The following is a 6,000-nucleotide window of genomic DNA, read 5'->3' as shown; positions in this document are numbered from 1 at the left end:
ACCGGTGGGCCCCAGCAGTCGGTGTTACGGTATATACAAACTTTGACTGAACGGAACCTGAAAGACAAAGCGAAATACACGATGTAACTGTTATAAGTAGAGTAATGTCAGCTTCACCACTAGTTAAAGCCGAAAAGTTTTAGCGTAACGATATTCGAGAATAGAATTAAGGCGAGCGCGTAAAAAGGGATAGTGATTGTGACGGTTGGCTGAATTTGGAAGGAAATAAGGAGAACTCCCCCGCGATGCTTGTAAAACCCTATAAGGCTAATTTAACATTCGAGGACGAATGTTCTAAAGGGGGGGAGGATGTTATATCCCGTGTTTTCACACGTTTGGAAAAATTTGAGATATCTTTGATTTGTGAGAAATAAGGTCAAAATTTGATTTTTTCTTGACATAGGAGTTGTGCATGAAAGAATGTTGATGCGAAAGTGCCGAACAAGGCTAAGGGCAAATTTGGGATTTTGGAAATTTGCTTCGGGAATTACAAAACGAGATTTTTAACAAATTGGGCCAAGAAAAATTTGGTGAAAATTTAAGCCCAAGTTAGGGGTGTGGCCGGCCAAAGGGGAGGCCCAAGCCCCATTTAAATGGTCATGTGAATTACATGTGACAAAACCAAACAAATCAAAAAAAAAAAATTGAAGAACACCCCAAAGCAAGAACCATTCGGCCTAGCCAAGCAAAAAAATCACTTCCAAAAATATTGCTCCTAAAATTTTTCTCTTGGTGAATTTCTACTAAGTCGAGGTCCCTTTATAACTTGGTGCAACTGTTTTTGAAAGAAAGAGCACTTGTTTGTTCAATATGACAACTTGTTCAAGTGAAGAAAATTGAAGAAAAAGGTGAGAATTCATTCTATGTTGTTATGTTATGAAGGCTTGTTTGTGTTGTAGTATATAGAAATGAGTTGAAAGTATGGAAAAATTGAAGTTTGCAAAGTGGGTATGGAATGTAGAGTGTGGCCGTGTGTGTGTGTGCTTGTATAGGTGTGATTAGTTGAATTTTATGTTACATTCTAATTGTGTGTAGGATGGAATGTATATTGGAAATGAAAGTTGAATAAATTTGATGGAAGATGGAAAAATTGAATATGGCCGTGTGGTATAGACATTGAAATGGGAATGGATTAATTTTGTTTAACATGTTAGTTGTGTTGTGGTGATGCTTGCAATGTAAATGAAGATAATATGATATAAGTTTGCATTGAAATGGAAAGTAGAAGTTTATGTCGTTTTATGATGATTTTATGACATTATGAAAATGGAGTTGTTAAGGATACAAATTATGATGACCATTGATGGATTTGGAAGATGGGAACATGTTATGAATATGTATGCCAAAGATTAAAAGTTTTGGATGAAATATGATCTTGGTGAAAAATTGTATATCTTGTATATCGTGTGAATATTTTGTGAAAACGATATGGAATGCTTCTAACCTATATAGTGATGATCTTGATTAATGATGAATATGAAAATATGGAGCTTAGCTTGGAAGTGTGAAGTCGGAATGAACGCTATTGCATTATGTCGGAAAGTAGAACTAGTTGCCTTCTATTGTGCTATATTGTAATGATTGTTGACTTTGTTGATGTTGTTGGGTTGTTGTTGCTACTATTTGAGCCGAGATGATTCTCAGGGGTGCTATATTTATAGGGGAGGTGCTGCCGAAATTTCGGTAGCCAAAAATGAAGTTAAGCGAATTTTAAGCTTTGAAATCCCTAATTGGTAACCTTGACCATTTGCAGATTCTGGACGATACGGGACTTAGGTTTTGGGCGAGCGTAAGTCGTATAAAAAGGTATGTAAGGCTACCCATTCCTTCCTTTGGCATGTCTTAGTATGCTAGGTCGATATCGGAACCCCGGGAGCAATTCTGCTCCTCGAAATCCGAATTAGAAAATGGCTACTATTCATTCAATTCAACTGAAGCTTAAAGACCCTATTTTGGCTAGAAAGTAACCAAATGTCCGAAACTTATGCGAACGTAGTCGGATCACTCCGAAACCTTTATGTATGACCACATAGACCTCAAATGTCCGTGATTCATGTCTACCACCTCGACTTGACCCGAGGTGGGCCCGCTAAGTCCGAAATCCTTTTGTTTGCCCTGTAAGGTTGACTTTGGTATAACGACAGTAAAGTACTTTCGTTTATGAGTTTAACTATCATAAAATAATATTTTGAACGCCACGGTATCCTAAACTATAATTTGAACCACAATGATTATTTTGGAAATAGTTTTTGTGAAATGAACCCCGTTTGATTAATCATCCGAATTATTTTGACTACTGGGTCAACCTATGATTCTATCAAGCATATAAAAAAGGTATTTCGACATTCTAAATTACATTTTGAAATATAAACATAATTTTGGGAGAACGTTTGTGAAACAAACCCCGTAATGACTACTTGTTCAGACTAGTTGGACTAACGGGCCGACATATGACCATATTGGGCCCTATAGCTATTCCGATTCATAAATTGAATTAGCCGTTCATGACTCAACTCGTGCCCATTATTTTGATATCGCTCACAGGTCCCCGGGCCGGTTATTGATCGCGCGAATTATGACAAGTCGACCATATGCCCTTTTGTTGACATGAGTATCCGAGCATAGGTGTTCCGATACAATTACTCCGCTAGAGTTATTTTGATATATGTATTCGGACATGAATATTTTGGTCGAGTAATCCGTTACGAATATTCCGATAGTACGTTCAATCACTCTCACCAGTCTTATAAATGTTTGGACACGTAAGATGACTCTAGATGTTTGGGTTGATACCTTCCATCGTGTCGTCTAAAAAGTTATGTACATGCTCTATGACTACTGTCCGATTCCTTGAACTGATTCGTCGATTGAAATATGCTCTGAAACGTTCGTGATGATTATGTGGTAAAAGTATCCGTAAATTTCACACATCAATTCTGATCGTTCCGGAATACGTCTATAATCCTCAAACGTCAATAAGTATTCGTATCTATCGAGTCTGAAAATATATGTATATGATTTCTCACTACTCCGTTCGTGCAAGTCTTAGCATTTTCATTCACTGAGCCGGACCAAGCTATGCTGTCGTGCGCTATTTCCCTAAGTTGCCTATGATGTTCTGGTATAAACCCGTGAGGGGTGGTCTGGGCTGAGCTCGATCCCCAAAGCGGACAGTATCTGCACTGCGTGATTTGATACCAGGCAGACGCGTTGGGAGTGTACTGGGCGGAGCTCGAGCTCCCGAGACTGATCCGTGACCCGTGTACTAGGCAGAGCTCGAGCGGGAAAAACGGGCAGTTTCTTCATGGGATGACCACTGTACTGGGCTGAGCTCAAGGTGGCATACCCTTTGTAGACGCGCATTCTGATGTGATATGATATGATATGATATGATATGATTTGATACGATACGATTATGTATGGTGTGACCACTGTACTGGGCTGAGCTCGAGGTGGCACACTCTTTGTAAACATTATATGATTCACAGGTTGCAACATCTGATTCGATACGCTACGGCATTCTGATACTCTGTACGTCCTGTATTCCAATCGGCATACCATATCGTCTGAGTACTCGGTAAGTCCCGTATTCCTTTAAATGTATGGCGTTATCTGAGCATTCTGTATGTCCTGCCTTCCGTCTGACACATGAATTAGGTAGGCATAAGTTGCATCTGGAAACTCTGTACCCTTGGTAACCCGTCTGACAGATTAGAGTGGTTTATATGATATGTGACGATCTGTATGACCTTGGCCTGAGAAGTGAGTGACTTTGACATTCTGGACTAATTACTTATTCTTGTACCGCTTGTTTCGATTATAGTTCTGATTTCTGTATTCCATGCTTTACATACTCAGTACATATTCCGTACTGACCCCCTTTCTTCGGGGGCTGCGTTTCATGCCCGCAGGTACAGACGCTTTCAGTGGTGATCCGCCAGCCTAAGGTACACAGTCTGCTATTTGGAGCGCTCCTTTGATCCGGAGCCCATACTTTTGGTACAGAACTCTTGTTGTATGTGGTTTCGTGTTTATGATTTCTATTGGGTACGGCGGGGCCCTGTCCCGTCATATGATTCTGTTGTCTGTATTAGAGGCCTGTAGTCATGTTTGTGGGTCATGGGTCGTGTTTGGTCAGTGACGTTTGTTTGATTTGTGCCAGTCTGTTCCTTCGCTACGTTAATATGGTTAACCTATGTTTTATGGCATAAATAATGGTTTACGCGATATGTTTGCAATCTAGGACGCACGAGATTCATTATTTGTAGACATAAGTAAAAATTGGTCGGTAAGTACGTATGAGTGTCCACGTCGGACACTAGTCGCGGCCTACGGGGTTGGGTCGTGACAAAAACCATGAAATCAAGAGTGTGAAACTCATCAAAGTTCATCTACACCAAGAAATTGCAAAGGAAGTGAAGTAGGGTTTTTGGCATAGAAGAGTATTGCTACTCAAGGCTCATTCCTACCACATCTAAGGTAAGTTTTATGAATTTCTCAGGATTATTGAAGTATTTATACGTTGAAACACTTGGATTATAGAAGAGTGTAGTAAATGGGTCATAAAATGTGAATAGTGTCATAGTTCAATGATAGTTGGATTGAATTATGAATGTTGATGAGTTGGGAGTATAAATATGTTATAAATGACGTGTAGACCATAAAATAGGTGTGATGATAAGCTAAAACCCATAAATGTGGAGAAATTGGAGAAAAATGGTGGAGGTAAATGTAGATAAATGACGATTGTTGATACGATATTGTGAGTGTTGTTGTGAATGTTTGGTAGTTAAAATTAAACATGGGAAAAGTAGTAGAAACAAAGGAAATGCCGCCCAATTTTCCCTAGAAAATAGTCACACATTCTTATAGTCGATTAACTGACGTTGATGCGAATTCTCTTGAAGGTAAAGACGCGAATATTGAAGAGTAACGATCAAGCGGTAGAATAGCTAAAGGAAAAGGTATGTAAGGCTAGTCCTTTCTTTCTAAGGCATGAATCTTATGATATGATATTATTTCCCTACATTTCCATGGCTTACTTATATTCCGGAACCAAGAGCCTATGTTCATGGATAGCCACGTGAGATAAGGATAAGAGACATGTTATGAGCACGATAACGGAGATGATAAGCTTAAGGCTAAAGATTATAGAGTTCACGGTATAATGTTTAAACAAAGCTAAAGACATTAACTATGATCTATTGGTAATGCTTGATGTATACACTCACCTTATATACTAATTCCTTCAAAGTGAGGCGGAATACCTATGAATGCTCCATAATGTAAGCGGGGGCTCTCAACCTTACGTCATCCCCACATTGTTATAGATTGTTCATAAGCCTCAATGCATGTCCTATGACCAATGTTTCGAGAAACTACGAGTCTATGTTCATAAATGATTTCATGTGAGATACAAGTAAGAGATACGCTATAGAAATGATAATGGAAATGATGAGCTTAAGCCCAAAGATTATAAAGACTATCATACGATATTTATACGAAATTCATGCTACGAATATGATGTGATTTTCATAGATTGTCTTTAAATTTAAATGTGTGCATTAATAAAGGTTACGATAAGCTTATAAGATGTATGTGACGGCAATGATAATGATGAGATATATTAATCCTTGTATGATGCATGTGATATGGTCGAGCCACTACGTGGCCGAATATGGAAGATATGTATGTGATATTGTCAAGCCACTACGTGGCCGAATACGGATACTGTCGAGCCACCACGTGGCCGAATACGGATGTTGTCGAGCCCTACGTGGCCGAATACGGATAATATTTTATGTGTATGAGAAGCTACGGTACTACGATGATGAATTATATGACACGATGATGTATACGCTATGATGGTTCATGTACGACGATTATGTATATGTGATATATGTATGAAATGCATTCATCCTTAAAGGTCGTGCAGGTTTTGCCTTCACCTCATGACTTATGATTTCTCTATTATGCTTGTTTCATTCATGCCTTACATAC

This window comes from Lycium barbarum, chromosome 3, assembly GCF_019175385.1.
Source record: "Lycium barbarum isolate Lr01 chromosome 3, ASM1917538v2, whole genome shotgun sequence".
NCBI classification, from domain to species: Eukaryota; Viridiplantae; Streptophyta; class Magnoliopsida; order Solanales; family Solanaceae; genus Lycium; species Lycium barbarum.
The sequence above is the reverse complement of the archived record's forward strand: the minus strand, read 5'-3'. Positions refer to the sequence as shown.